General features: G+C 45.7%; 1 long non-coding RNA gene across 1 annotated transcript in view; it reads left to right on the plus strand.

The window, feature by feature from the left end:
* Positions 1 to 2,647: 2,647 nt before the first annotated feature.
* Positions 2,648 to 16,485, plus strand: part of LOC142273423 (uncharacterized) — a 50,255-nt gene continuing 36,417 nt past the window's right edge. The window contains exon 1 of the long non-coding RNA XR_012737938.1: positions 2,648 to 2,786. This is a non-coding gene — a long non-coding RNA (uncharacterized LOC142273423). The remainder of the gene's footprint in view (positions 2,787 to 16,485) is intronic.

The raw sequence follows: 16,485 nt of genomic DNA on the forward strand, positions 1-16,485 counted from the left end.
TCTATTCCTTTTTTTTTGTCTATTCCTTTTTTTTTGTCTATTCCTTTTTTTTGTCTATTCCTTTTTTTGTCTATTCCTTTTTTTTTTTTCTATTTTTCATTTGTATTGTTTTTGTTTTTCTTTAAAGGAATAACAACCCTCACTTGTCAATTTATTTATACATTTCTAGGAGGACTAACAGAGGAACAGCACAGTTTTATGTAAGCTGTTCCGGGATTGTCGTATGTGATAAAAATGAGCTATTTGAACAGACGTGATAGCGCCTATTTATATCTGTATACAGTATATTTAGTGAGGCAGCAAAGTCCGAACTCTACATTATATGGAATTCTCTGCTTATAGGGCGACTGATCCCATAATGAAAAGTTCCCCCGCTCCCTTATATACCTTGATTGTAAGGCTATGTGCACACGTTGCGTAAATTCATGCAGTTACGCTGCGCTTTGCAGCGCAGCGTAACTGCATGCGTCCTGCGTCCCCTGCACAGTCTATGGAGATTGTGCAGGGGCCGTGCGCACGTGGCGTCTCAGAGCGCAGCGCTTCGGCTACTGCCGAAGCGCTGCGCAAAAAGAAGTGACATGTCACTTCTTTCCTGCGCTTTGCCGGCAGCTCCTGCTCTGTCTATGGCAGGAGCTGAAGGCAGAGTGCACGTTCTCGCCGGCACCATGCGCTTCAGAACGGAGCTTTTCAGCTGCGCTCTGAAGCGCACCTTTTCGGTGCTGGGCTAGTACGCAACGTGCGCACATACCCTAATGCTTGTCGTGTTAGATCTGTTTGCTGTCAGTGAATAAAAGGCTATTTTGTTTAGGCGGTAAGTTTGTACAGACCGCAGCCTGTGTCCGGGCATTCATTTCGCTCACAGAGGATTGTCTAGACTGGATATCACTATGATTGTGATGATGCTTCGGCTGTGAATAAGAAAGCTTCCCTTTGTGGACCTTAAACCATGGATCTTTGTGGAATGGTGACATCAAAGGCCACATTCAGTGGCCATATTCAGTGTGGGTATGTGTATATGTGTGTGTATATATATATATATATATATATATATATATATATATATATATATATATATATATATATATATATATATATATATATATATATATCTCAATATTTGTTCCACTCTTGGTTTTGGCTACTATCAGAGGAGAAGTATAATGGAAACATGGGAACCACTGCTGTATTTATCACCCACTCCTGGTTTTGGCCACAAATACTGAGGTAAAAAACTCATCAAATACTCAACGTGTGATTGTGGCCTTACACAGAATTGTTAAGTAATTGGCTTAAAGGGGTTTTCCCCACTAACAAAGTTAATTTTAAAGTTTGTTAATCAATAGATCTTGCATTAATAATAATTTTCACAATTGGATGTGTTTAAAATAGATGTTCCTATCCTGAGATTTTTATGTGTCCCTGCTGTGTACTGTGTAATGGCTGTGTCTGATGGTACAGGGACATGGTCTGATCATACATCTCCTGGTAGGAAGTAAGATAGTATACAGACATTACAGCATGAAATCATAAGTGGTTCATTCTGTGAGGTAAAGCATTTCCCTGACTTTTTTTTTTTTATTAAATGTTTTACCTCAAATAGAATAATTTGCGATCTTGTTCTATAATGTTTGTATACTCTCTGGTGTCCTCCCCGGCCCAGGAGCTGTGGTATGATCAGGCCATGTCCCTGTACGGTCAGACACAGCCATTACACAGTACATAGCAGGACACATATATAAGACTCTCTTAGGAAAGGAACATTATTCTTAATCATGCAATTGTGGAAATTATTATTATTCAAAGATCTATTGATTAAATTTCACTTTACTAGTGGGAAAACCGCTTTAAGGCCCTGTGCGCACGCTGTGGATTTTGCCGCGAATTTGCAGGGGAATTGCTGCAGAAAATGTGTCTAACATTGCTGCAGTCATTCCCCAGCAAATCCTATGGGTTTTAAAAAAAATGCTGTGCGCACAACTGCGTTTTTTTATACCCGTAGATTTTACGCTGCGGAACTAATGTGCATGTCACGTCTTTTCCGCAGGTACCTGCGGTTTTTGCCACAGATAATGGTAAAAATTCACGGGGACCAAATTGCGGTAAATCCGTGGTATAACCACATGCAGATTTTGCGGCGGTTTTGGTGCGTTTTTTTTTTTACCGTGGGTGTGTGATTCTTTAAGAGGGTCTGTTTTTTTTCTTAAGAAAAAGGCACTTTCTAGTCCGCACATGGCCTAAGGCCTCGTGCACACGCTGAGGATTTGGTGAGCTTTTTTTTTTTTTTACCTCAGGATTTGTAGCTAAATCCAGGAGTGGGTGATAAATACAGCAGTGGTGCCCGTGTTTCTATTATACTTCTCCTCTGTTCCACTCCTGGTTTTGGCCACAAATACTGAGGTAAAAAACTCCAAGTACACAATGTCCGCACGTGTGTGTCCTTATTGTGAAATTCTGACTAAAAGGGTGGTGGTCTGAGAGCGGTGGTCTTTTTGAAGGCTTTCACTGTGTTTACAGCACAGTAAGTGACCAGGGTAGATGCCATTCTCTTGAGATCACTGCTGTTCTGAGCTTTGGCCACTAGGGGGCACTGTAAGATGACTGAAGTTTGCGGTGACGTTGGCTCGCCAGGACTGCTGGCCTCTTATGCAATGCAGCAGTCTTCCGGCATGTTAAATAAGCATGCTGTGCTATTGTATAATGACACAGACATGCTGGAGTGGAGCACAGACAGGGAGCGAGCGCCACAGAAGACACATGTGCTCCCCGAGCCGTGACCTGCCTTCAAGGTGAGAGTGCGCCCCCTGCTACGCCCGCCACATGCTCTGCTTTCTTCTTGTCTATTACCTCCAGCTCTGGATATTTTGTATATATTTCTTTATTCTTTCATTTATTTCCATTTCTTTTGCTGTTTCCATGTGTGTTGTGTCGCTGGCACCTCCTGTGTGGGGTGGGCAGAGCTGGCAGCCGTATGTCTGGGCACTGTCTTTGTTCTCTGTAGTGGGTTTTTGAAGGATTCTTCCTAGTACGTCTCCAAGCTGGCATGTTCCCTGTAGGGCTGTCTGCAAGATTTTACCCTACCGATATATAACCTAGTACTTTATGATGTGAGCATGTACATGGCTCTGATTTTGGGGCTCCTCCACTTTCCCCATACTTGTCTGCCTGAAGACTACTGTCACGTTGCTAACTATGGATGCTATTGTCTCCTCCTGGATCAGTTTAAGTAATGTCCCTGGGGCGTTCTCGTGCTCTCCATCGTATGTGCATGTATCTATATACCTGTACTTATATGTTTGCTCTGGCTTCTATAAGTCAGTTTATGTCCCATGACAGCCACATATGATAATTTCTCCCATTCAGGGCAGGTGACCCGAGGTCTCGTCTTGTATCGTGGTTGTTCTGCCATTCAGGGCAGGTGACCCGAGGTCTCATCTTGTATCGTGGTTGTTCTGCCATTCAGGGCAGGTGACCCGAGGTCTCATCTTGTATCGTGGTTGTTCTGCCGTTCAGGGCAGGTGACCCGAGGTCTCATCTTGTATCGTGGTTGTTCTGCCATTCAGGGCAGGTGACCCGAGGTCTCATCTTGTATCGTGGTTGTTCTGCCATTCAGGGCAGGTGACCCGAGGTCTCATCTTGTATCGTGGTTGTTCTGCCATTCAGGGCAGGTGACCCGAGGTCTCGTCTTGTATCGTGGTTGTTCTGCCATTCAGGGCAGGTGACCCGAGGTCTCGTCTTGTATCGTGGTTGTTCTGCCGTTCAGGGCAGGTGACCCGAGGTCTCATCTTGTATCGTGGTTGTTCTGCCGTTCAGGGCAGGTGACCCGAGGTCTCGTCTTGTATCGTGGTTGTTCTGCCGTTCAGGGCAGGTGACCCGAGGTCTCGTCTTGTATCGTGGTTGTTCTGCCGTTCAGGGCAGGTGACCCGAGGTCGGACTCGGATCTCATATCGTGGTCATTCTGTCGTTCAGGGCAGGTGACCCGAGGTCGGATCTCGCATCATGGTGATCCTGTAGACTGTGAGCCCTTGCGGGCAGGGTCCTCTCTCCTCATATACCAGTCTGTTTTGTACTGTTAATGATTGTTGTACGTAATTATACCCTCTTTCACATGTAAAGCGCCATGGAATAAATGGCGCTATAATAATAAATAATATAATAATAATAATTCTGCCGTTCAGGGCAGGTGATCGGAGGTCGGATCTTGTATCGTTTGTTGTTCTGGTTGTTGGGGCATAAGACCCGAGGTCGGATCTTGTATTGTAGTTTTTCTGCTTATCAGTGCAGGTGACCTGGGGTCGGAACTTGTATTGTGGTCGTTCTGCCGTACAGGGTGGGTGACCCGTGGTCGGTTCTCGTATTGTGGTCTGAGCTCAATCCGAAAATGCGGAGTTCAGCCCGATAGTCTTAGATGGCCTTGTATTGAGGATTTTGCGCCAGTTTTAACAGATTAAAAATCTGTTTGTGTTTTTTTTTTTATCACCTTTCAAGAACAGGGGGCACTTAGTTAAGCAAATGAGGTGTTAAGCCAGATTTATGAATTGCAAATATTTTCTGCCTTTTTTTTTTTAGAAAGGCATCTCAAACTTGCTCCAGTAAGGAGGTGACCTAAATGGTGGAGTAACATTGCTAGACAGAAGTGCCATAAGATGATCCAAACTTATCAAAGCTTGTGACACTTTGGTGCAAAGAATGACAAAGCAGACACCGAGAGGGATGACTCTTAAGTCTCCTAATGGCGATAAACTCTCCCCCAACAATGGAGGCCGCAGTGCCCGGGGTAACCGGGGGTCTCCCAACCCGAATTTACAGCCCCAGAGGAACAGCAGAAAAATAAATGCTCCTGAATCGGTCATTCTTGTGACATGCACCTATTTTCTATGAACGTCTTGGAAGGCTCTTCCATCCTTCTTACTGTATGTCGTCAGCATAACTGCTAAACTAAAGTTATACTGACTGTACGCTGCGTACTCCACGGATACATAATTAAGCCTTACTAATCCGGGGCCACGTCACATACACTAGTTATCATGGGGGCAGATACTTTCCTGGTTTTCTTGTCTGTTATTTTATACATTCACCCTGAAATGGCTAATGGGCGACAATGACTTGTATGCAGCTGCCGGCTCCTGGAAATGTATGGGAAGCAGGAATGTCTGCAATGCTTGGACTATAGGGCCCCTGTGCTAGGGTTACTGTGTGTCCAATGTGGCATTTTCTATGCATTTTGATGGTACCAAGATGGAACAAATTGTCCATAATGAATTAAACATTTCTTAATATCCAATGGGAGGCTCCAGAATTGACCTTTCCCTTTTGACCTTTGATTAGTTGAGGTTCTGCCTGCTTAGAGGGGAGTTGCATGGGGGCATCTTGTTTTTTTTCTCCCTGTATTGTCTGTAATGGAGCACGCCGACCATTAGAGTATAAATAATATGTGTGACTGGGTCCTTCTCCCATATCACACAATCAACAAAGCGAGAGATGAGTGAGCAATCCAAGAATATTTATTCCAAGCAAATCAAATGGTCCATAAAATAATCCACCACACAGAGGGTAAAAATAGTAAAGAAACACAAATATAGTGCAGTAAGCGATAAATGTCCAGGTCTCTCTGGGGAGCCGCAGTTACTGCCTCAGAGGATGACTCCTGCTTCTCTTGAAGTTCTTAGACTGACCAATTCTTCAGGTAAGCAGAGAGTTTAGGTGGATCCCGGGCCCCCATCCCCCATACTTAGGCACAGGAACACTACAGGGGGTGATTATCTACAGACCATACAAGGAACACACAAGCAATACAGAGAATGGACAGTGAACCACGCCTAAAATACGGACCTACACAGCATGATACACAACTCCCCATATTCGACGGGGGCGGGTACGCTCGCTAGCGATATCGCTGCGTGTGATGGGGCCTTAATAGGCTGGGGCTAATAGTATAATAAATGATTAGCCTCCTACCTCCCCATCTCTGCCCTTACCAGACAGCAACAATACATGAGCTTACATATAATCACATAACACTAAGCAGTATAGTAATAAAGCCCCCAGCGCCATCCTCTCTACCCCCCCTCCTTCTTTAGCTTCTCCTCTTCCTCTTTTCTCTCACATTCACCCCATCAAATGCCTGAAATTTAAGAAACATAAGTTCCAGCAAAATCTGAAGTTTGCAGGCAGGACTAATGGCTGGCACATTCTCATCCAGCATGCTGTGGGTGACAGTGATGAATACTATAAATTCAGGGCCTGCTCCTCCTACCGTGGACACTAGGACCCAGAGGAAATCCAGCACGAGTGGACCAATCAGAGCACGCACATGGGGTGGAGCTAACTGCAGCGTTGCCGGCCTGTAGGCAGTTGGGCAGTTTGCTCCGCACATCCTACAAGTGTGTATAGGTGCCAGCTGAAAAAACATAGCAAATACAAAATGCATACAGCTGCACACTAAAATGCCATCAGTGTATAAGGGAACTCTGGTACTGCATTACTGCTATATGAAAAAATGAGATTTTTAGTTTATGAATTGGCCAATGCATGTAAGCCCGGAAACCAACGGCAAGGCAAATCTCAATAATCCGGGTCCCTAACTAAAATACCACTTTCTAGGTTAAAAACAACCGCATCGGGGCAGCTAGACTAAAAAACCAGGCTGTATTCATGATCCTTATACCAGGAGTCCTAGCTGCCCAGACATGGAGGTTAGTCCAGATAGTGGCATTTCAAGTTAGGTTTTTAGTCTAGTTGCCCACACAAATGTTTTTAACCTAGAAAGTAGCATTTTAGTTAGGGACCCGGATTATTGAGATTTGCCTTGCCGCTGGTTTCCGGGCTTACATGCATTGGCCAATTCATAAACTAAAAATCTCATTTTTTCATATAGCAGTAATGCAGTACCAGAGTTCCCTTATACACTGATGGCATTTTAGTGTGCAGCTGTATGCATTTTGTATGGGCAGTTTGCTCTACACCGACAGTCTGACAGGGTCACCTCCGAGCTCTCCCCGCTGTCTAATGATGGCCCCCTCTGCCCGGCAGTAGCTACTTATGAAGAGAACTGTCAGTCCAGGGCAGTGGGTGGGGAGAAGCTGCCGGGGACCTGCCCATCTGACTAGTCACCCTCTGTCCCCAGCGGCTAGTAACGTATGGTTTTCTCTGTAACGCCGTAGCATTTTGTCATCAAACATACCTGGAGCTGGTGCCCGCTACAGTTTGGGCAGCCTGCATCAGCCGTCAGCTTCCCTGTTTAAAGGGGTTATCTACTACGTTTACAGTGATGGCTTATTTTTAGGATAGGTCAATGTATGATTGGCCGGAGTCCGACAAGTGGCATCAACGCAAATGGGCTGCTCTCAGTGCCAGTGGCGGAAATGCTCAGTTTTGGAGCTGCCCCGTTTGCTGATAGCGGCTGGGTACTGCACATCTGCCTCCTATTGATTTGCATGGGAGCTGTATGCGGATACCCGTCCAGAGCAGTTATCTGTAATATGAGCTTTTCCAGCCACTTCCGGCTGATCCATGGGGGGTGCGGAGTGTTGACCCCCGGCCTGTCAGACATTGATGACCTATCCTACGTCAGAGTAGTGGACAGGCTCTGTAATGGTGCCAGTTTGGCATTTTTTTTTACATTTTCCTTTTTTACCCATTGAGGGTAATGAGCGAGTCTCATCTGATAAAATCATCTGCAGAGTCCAGGCTGCGTAAGATCCTTCTTCTAAACTACCCCCAAACACTTGGCTTGGTCTGTCAGACGTACCTACGTACAGAGTCTGTGCTCGTCTGAAGGAGCCGATAGTTTGCCTATGAGTAAACGTCGATTTAAGCCCCTTGTTTCCTCTTTTTTTTCTTGTCTTGTGGTATTTGACATTCTTTGCTCCAAAGTTTCAAAATGTCGCAGAGTTCATGGATTTTATTGAAAATATAAAATATTCTTCCCTCAGTCTTTTTCTTGCTCCTTTTGCGGCCGGTGTGGTGTGTGCTCTCCGCACCACGTGCCTCCGCACCACGTGCCTCCGCACCGCCGGCTGTAAAGTCTCCGGACACTTCCGCTTTCCTTGTCTCCTGGCAACAGCTCAGGAGCGAGCGCTGCTCTGGTAAACGAGTGACATACTGCTGATACCCGCTCCTCTCCTTCCACGTGCTTCCGTCTCATTCACAGCAATGCAGAATTAGACTTGTTCCTTTATTTAGAGGCGCTAATACTATAAATACTGCGCAGCCACGGAGGGCTTAACTAATGTCAGAACAGCGTCACATAAATGGTAAAAAAAAAGAAATCTCCCATTTTCATCCAGTAAAAACGGATTATTTTGCCTCTGTATTGTGAATCCGTATATCACAAGTGGAGAACGTTTTTAAGACCAACCTAGCTCAAGCGCAGGATGCCATCATGGCCGCCACCAGGGGAGAGATGGTGTCATCCACGTGACTAGCAGGGTTTACCTTGTGCCTGGTAAACCCCCAGAAGATGTAACCACACGCAGGAAACACTGGGGTCCAATACAATGGAGGTCCCTGCTGCTAGTTAGAGGGGTGAGGGGGCACCGCCTGAGCTCCCGAGCGTCTGTATACAGATTCTTGCACTTGTAGTTGAGCTGGATACCTTAGGCCTACAGCTTAGGCTGCTTTCACACATCCGTTTTTTGCTGTGCGGCACAATCCGGCTCTTTGCAGAAAAAACGCAACTGGTTTTTTTTTCCGCCGGTTGCGTTTTTTCCGCATAGACTTTCATTAGTGCCTGATTGTGCCGCATGGCCTTGTGTTCGGTCTGGTTTTTGCCGGATGCGGCATATTTAGCCCATGCGGCGGCCGGATGGAACGTTGCCTGGCACGTTTTTTTGTCCGGCAAAAAAATAACCTTATCGCGCCGCATCCGGCCGATGCGGCGCTTTTTCCAATACAAGCCTATGGATGCCGGATGCGGCAAAAAACGCATCCGGCCGCCGCATGCGGTTTTTTGCACTGCGCATGCTCAGTAGCCTGCCGCAACCAACAAAAACCAGACGGGCCGCATGTAAAATCCTATTCAAAGGATGCGTTTTTTTCCGCCACATCTGTTGCATAGGTTTTAGAGCCGGATTTAGCCGCACTGCAAAAACCAGAGGTGTAAAAGCAGCCTAAATCCGGCTCTAGAACCTATGCAACGGATGTGGCGAAAAAACCACATCCTTTGCATAACTTTTTACATGCAGCCCGTCCATTGTTTGCTGGTTGCGGCACGCTACTGAGCATACGCAGTGCAAAAAAACGCATGCAGTGGCCGGATGCGGTTTTTGCCGCATCCGGCATCCATAGGCATGCATTGGAAAAAGCGCTGCGGTTTTTTTTTGCCGGACAAAAAAACGTGCCAAGCAATGTTCCATCCGGCCGCCGCATGGGCTAAATATGCCGCATGCGGCAAAAACCGGACCGAACGCAAGGCCATGCGGCACAATCAGGCACTAATGAAAGTCTATGCGGAAAAAACGCAACCGGCGGCAAAAAAAAAAAACAGTTGCGTTTTTTCTGCGAAGAGCCGGATTGTGCCGCACAGCAAAAAACGGTTGTATGAAAGCAGGCTAACCCTCCACTCACCCTGGCTAGTGAGCAGGCTGACGAGATCACTAGACGACTCGCCACTACAATACAGAAACAAAAGGGAATGAAAAATACAAACAGGGGAAATAGACAAGCAATGGACTCCAGTGGTGGCTCCACTACAGCAAACTCCACCGCTGCACACAGCACGACATACTTCTTCCAGAGCAGGCTCCTTCCAAAGTGGACCACATAGAAACTGAATCCCTCATTTCTATCACATGACTTCAAGACTATTGAAAAGGAGTGAGCTCAAAGAGCTGTACCTGAGATGGGAACCTGCAGCCAGGCTGGAAAGGGTGCGTAACCCTTACAGCACCACAAGCAAGGAGATATTACCAAATAACAGCAGTGAACCTCTTAGCAGTGAGATGCTGTGACCTTCTGACACCGGACTCACCTGGGATATCCCCGAGCGAGATACACGCATGACGGGGTTGGAAATCTCCACGTTTCAAAGCAAAACGGGGCCGTAGTCCTGACATAGATACTCGTTGCACTGGTGGCCACCCGTCTTCTATACATTTCATGGGAATACCGCTTTATTACCGCAACGCATACACATTCCTGTACATATACACGATTTTGGGATTTCCTCTGTGTGGAAGGTGCTCAAGGGTTGAGCCTTCTCCACACACAGCAGATGGCGGGTGGAACACACAGCCGGCATCTGTCTCTCAGAGCTGTGACCAGAGCTGAGCTCTTATTGCTGCTGTTTAACCATTTAAATGCAGCTGTCAATCTCTTGCAGAGCAAATTGGCAAAGTACCAGGGAGTGATTACAGATTATGCATTGCCCCTATGACTGAAGGTGAGAAGCTCCTAACTTAATTTTCTCTCCATAACAGCTTTCAGTATGGCAGCCAGGCAGCAAATTAACACTATTTACCTGCAGATTAACCTGATACCTGCAGGTAAATTTAGCATTTTTTCGCATTTCCTTTATCACAGATCTCGGACTAGATTTTTCAGTACAAACTGCCTACATAGACATCTTAGACCTCATGAGGCCGGAGTACTTATTGTATACTTTGAAGATTGTAGGAGAGTTCTGCCTTTGATATCAGTTGGAAGTTGATTCAAAGAACATTTTAAAGGGAATCTGTCAGCAGATTTTTGCTATTTAATCTGAACACTGCATGCTTTAGGGGTTAAAAGGAACCTGTCAGGGCCAATAAGCACGCAGAACAGCAGTATTGCTAATCCCTGCCTAACCGTCCCTGTATACACTAGCATAGATAAAGAGATCTGTAGAAAAAGTATTTCTAAAGATCTTTTCTCGTATGCTAATGAGCACAGTGACTAGTCCTCTGGGCATTAGTTCCCCTGGCTAGTCAGCTCCATTAGTATGTTAGCACACCCACAGGGATGTGCTATCATGCTAATGAATAGCCAGCGTCACAGGATGATTCACTCACCTCTCCGCCGCCATCACCGCCTGACGCTGGATTTTGGCTCAGTTCACATGACCCCGGAGTTTGGGTCATGTGCACTATGAAGCCCGGTGTACGCGTCCTGGCTTCAAACTGAACTAGTGCGCATGACCGAAACTCCAGAGTCATGCGAACTGAGCCGAAATCCAGCGTCTGTCAGCGGAGAGGTGAGTGAGATCATCCTCTGACGCTGCATATTGATTAACATATTAGTACACCCACAGGGGCGTGCTAACGTGCTAATGGGGCCGACTAATGAGGGAAGCAACGCCCAGGGGACTAGTCCCTTCGCTCATTAGCATATGATAAAAGATCTTTAGAAATACTTTTCTAAAGATCTCTTTATCTATTCTAGTGTGTGCAGGGATTAGCAATATACACCCAGAACTGCTCTGCTCCTGGTTCTGGGTGCATATTGCACCTGACAGGTTCCCTTTAACACAGATTTCAGCTATCTGTCCCAATCACACTGTGTGCTGTTGTTTACCTGCAAGCTTTGTTTTAATTTAATGAGATTATCATTCCTGGACTAGGTCAGCTAGTCTGGCATGCCTCCCTGCTGTGATTAGTAGCTCACTGTCTATATACATTGTATTTAGAGAGCCTGCTGAGCGCGAGAGCATAACTCATCTCTGCTGCACTGCTAAATCTAAAAACTGATTGTGTCAGAACCATTGCACCCAGTAACATAAGTGATACATCAATGGATTCAGAATCTATTTTTCTACATCATGCTGGAGCAATTTAAGTTCCAAAAATGTGGTTTTTTTTTTTGTTTTTTTTTTTTTTAAACAGCAGAACAAAAAAAACCCCAAAACACTTTTTAGTGTGAATCCATTTCAAAAGGTATATACCTTTTTCTTTCCAATAGGACCCTATAGGGTAACATGTAATGAGACCTGCTGTGAGCGGAGCCGGAGTACAGCATTCCCTTCCCCCGAGTCTGCGGCATTTTTAGCTCACGCTCCTCATCATAGGATCGATTCTGATTATGGATTTCCTGACTATTGGATTAGTCTCCAGCAGCCGGCAGGCCTCGTGTTTCATCTTTATATACAGTAACATATGTACCTGGCAGCGGCGCCCGTGCATCGCCATGTGAGCTCTGCCATCTCCAGCCTCTCCTGGCAGGGAAATGATTAATCTGGCAGAATAAGACCAGGAAGTTTTGGCTGATGACTTCAGCTGTTACATCCCTCCAATTGGGAAATAAAAGAACAGAAGACGGCTGCATATGGTCAAATGTGCGAGATATTTCCCCCATAGGTGGTAACCATGTGGCGGCATTATCTTAAATTATATTTATTTTATATAATCACTGGATGTGTCACTCCTCAACAGCAGAACCTCCTGGTTTCTGAATGTAATGCAATGACTGCAGTTAATACTTTTTTTGCCAAACCTGCATACTTATTATGCGAAGTGCTGAACATAATATTTTGGGGGACTTTAGATTACGCTTTTTGGAATGGATCCCTAAAAAATAGACAGCAAAAGGATAGTGTGGAGAATTCGGAGTCCAAAAATTAATTGGACTTTATAAGGTGCGTGGTTCTGTATCTGTGTGGATAAGAACGTGCATTAATTGGACTTGATAAGGTGTGTGGTTCTGTATCTGTGTGGATAAGAACGTGCATTAATTGGACTTGATAAGGTGTGTGGTTCTGTATCTATGTGGATAAGTACGTGCAGACATTCGCCTCAATTTTACCATGGACTTAAACTGGTTCTGGTTCTTGTGCTTTCCATCACAAAGACAAAAAAATACTCGTTCCATAACTCTACTGCAGACCTCACTCAGACGTCCATTTTTCACGTGTTCTACCTGTATTTTTCACAGAACATGGATCCATTGTAGTCTATGGGTCTGGTGATGCCTCTGTTTAATTGTTTGCAACATTTTTATTTTTTCTGTCATTTTTATAAAAAATAAATGTTACCGATAGTGAACAGTGACATACGGATGACAATCGGACCTGACGCACTGAATATAAACTGTTTGTTACCCCTTGTATAACAGTAAAAGCTTTTACGTTTGACAGGTCGTCGGGGCAGGGATCACATGCTCCATTATTACTATATATATATTTTATTTTTATTTTTTTTTTTATTATATGTAATGTTGTTTTCTCTTTTTTTTTTTTTTCTAAGAACCGGTCCTGCAGATACTAAGTGCAGTCGTCATTCCCACGCTGCGGGAGAATTTCAGGGATTTAACCCTCATCAGCCCCAATGTCTGTCCATATCCCGCCGTGAATGTTTGTATGAATGCTGGGGTTGACAGGGTTAACCGGTGCCGTCACCGCACTTCGGAAATGCCCATTTTTAGGACACTGATTCATCCTGATGAGTCACCATATGTCCTCTCATACAGTTCCACAATAGACAGGATATTGCCTCCTGGGGCGCCGCGTTCCTCCTGGATGGGGGCCGCTCCTATTCACCGTCACACACAGGGCGCTATAATGAGATCTTGGTGTAATCTGCGGATCAGTCGGGGTTCAGACATTCTCACATCGACACCTCCTACCTCCCCCGTCAGATCTGTATGTTTAACCCTGTGGTAACTAGTTGTGGGACTCCGGATGACAAGTCCCAGCAAGCCCTGCTCGAATTCCATGCTGAAGCTAAAGCGGCTTTTAATGTTTTTTTTGTTTTGTTTTTTGTTTTTTGTTCTTGCTCCACATCCGTTGTGTCCAGATGTTGTTCTTCTGTCAAGTAGTAAAGTCGTGTAAACTCTGTTCACAGCTTTTGGTTTTGTTCTTGGTGTTTTGGGATCGGTGTGTGCTTTTATATAAACAATGATGAGCGAGCACTACAATGCTCCGGTGCTCATACAAAAGCAGTCAGACGCACGCACGGGCGATACTCGAGTACCGGAGTATAGCGGAAGACAATGGGAAATGTGTGCGTTTTCTAGAATATTTCACTGGCCAGTGTTAGAGTCCCCCATTGACTTCAATTATACTCTGTGCTTGAGTTGCGCTTGTCTGTGCGTCCGACTGATCGTTACGAGTACTCAGCACCTGAGCATGGTAGTGCCCGCTCATCACTAGTTACGAGTACTGAGCACCTGAGCATGGTAGTGCCCGCTCATCACTAGTTACGAGTACTGAGCACCCGAGCATGGTAGTGCTCACTCATCACTAGTTACGAGTACATAGCACCTGAGCATGGTAGTGCCCACTCATCACTAGTTACCAGTACTGAGCACCTGAGCATGGTAGTGCTCACTCATCACTAGTTACGAGTACTGAGCACCTGAGCATGGTAGTGCCCACTCATCACTAGTTACGAGTACTGAGCACCTGAGCACGGTAGTGCTCACTCCTCACTAGTTACGAGTACAGCACCCGAGCATGGTAGTGCCCACTCATCACTAGTTACGAGTACAGAGCACCTGAGCATGGTAGTGCCCGCTCATCACTAGTTACGAGTACTGAGCACCTGAGCATGGTAGTGCTCACTCATCACTAGTTACGAGTACTGGGCACCCGAGCATGGTAGTGCCCGCTCATCACTAGTTACGAGTACTGGGCACCCGAGCATGGTAGTGCTCACTCATCACTAGTTACGAGTACAAAGCACCTGAGCATGGTAGTGCCCACTCATCACTACACGCTATTCCTGGTATTTTCGTTTAATCACATTCAGATCTGAGTTCCACATTAAGCCCCTTTGATATGGAAATGTTTTCCCATGGACCCTTTCAAGTGTTGGCGATCTACTACGTGAATATGGCGCCTACTTACTGCGAAAATACCTACATGTGACCGGAATCCTGTTCTAAAACACTTATATCTGGATATAATCTTGGGACTTTATTAACATGGAGTCATCAAAATTCTTTTGCTCCTGTTCTTCGTATTATATTATATTTTTGTTCACTTACATCTATGTATCGTGCATTGTCCTCTGTTCGCGTGCGCGGTCTGGCTCTGCTTCTCCACTGTTGGCTTGGCAGTGTCCATGGCAGCGGTGCAGGCGCGGGAGCCGGAAGACGCGTCCCTGCTCCTGCGCATGCGACGCATTATGCCTGATAGTTGACCTGCCCGCGGCATAGTTGTTCGCCGACCGCATTGGTGTCTAGGTATAGTAAAATATCCATGCGCTACGCAATGAAACCACCTATAGCGCCACCTGGTGGAAAACAACGGAGTTAGCATTTTTATCTCGAAAACAGAACGAGATAGAGAAAAAAAGTGAATTACAAAGTTGTAGGGCATCATCAATTCAATATGAATCGACACCTTGCATACAGAAATGCTATGATTAGAACATGTAAAACTCACAAGGCTGTGGACGTGAAGAGATACCTCATGGAGACCTTCCTACAAGTCATTGGGTATGGTGGCTGCGTGGAGTGGCCTCCACACTCACCTGACCTGACTCCATTGGATTTCTTTCTGTGAGGTCACATCAAACAGCAGGTGTATGCGACCCCTCCACCAACATTACAGGACCTATGACGACGTATCACAGATGCTTGTGCAAACGTGTCACCTACCATATTGCACAACGTGCAGCGAGATACAGTATGCTGTCCAGAGTCCAGATGTGCATTGCAGCTGACGGTGGCCACTTTGAGCATCAAAGTTAAATGAGCGCCATATGCGTGACCAGCATTCAATGTTTTTGGTGGTCATGGATTTCATATCATAGCATTTCTGTATGCAAGGTGTCGATTCGTATTGAATTAATGATGCCTAGTGATGAGCGAGTACTAAAAAGCTCGGGTGCTCGAGGCTCGGGCCGAGCATCCCAAGATACTCGTGTACTCGGCCCGAGCACCGAGCCCAATGTTATCCTATGGGGGACCCGAGTATTATTCTGAAATGACCACCGGCAGCATGTAGAAACCCTAAAACTGTAAATTAAAAAAAAAAACGTGCGTGTGTGTGTAAGCGTGCATATATATATACACGCAGAGTGGAGTGCGGGAGGGGCCGTAGCCGAGCGGGGAAGTGTCGGGCTAAAGGCACGGTCATGCTGTGAGGGCCGGCCAATCACTGCATAAGGGCTGGCTCTAAAAAGAGCGCCAACATGAAGACCACGAGTACAGCACGAGTATTGCGAGATTACTCGGTCCCCGCCGAGTAGCCCGAGTACAGTGATACTCGTGCGAGTACCGAGTAGTAACAAGCATACTCGCTCATCACTAATGATGCCCTATAATTTTTTTAATTTAATTTTTTTTTTTTTTGTCTATCTCGTTCCGTTTTCGAGATAAAAATGCTAGCTCTGTTGTTTTCCACCAGGTGGTGCTATAGGTGGTTCATTGCGTAGCGCATGGCTACTTTACTATACCTAGACACCACTTCTATGCCTATAGCTGCCGCCGTTCTCCAGTTAATGGCGGTGGACAGGATATGGGTGGACACACTGTGTGGGTCAGTTTACATGCAATTAGCCTACCTTGCTTTTTTACAATCCTTGAGAAATTATTATGGAATAATCTGAACATATAACCTTTGGTCTCAAACAT

Source organism: Anomaloglossus baeobatrachus, unplaced genomic scaffold, assembly GCF_048569485.1.
Source record: "Anomaloglossus baeobatrachus isolate aAnoBae1 unplaced genomic scaffold, aAnoBae1.hap1 Scaffold_3626, whole genome shotgun sequence".
NCBI lineage: Eukaryota > Metazoa > Chordata > Amphibia > Anura > Aromobatidae > Anomaloglossus > Anomaloglossus baeobatrachus.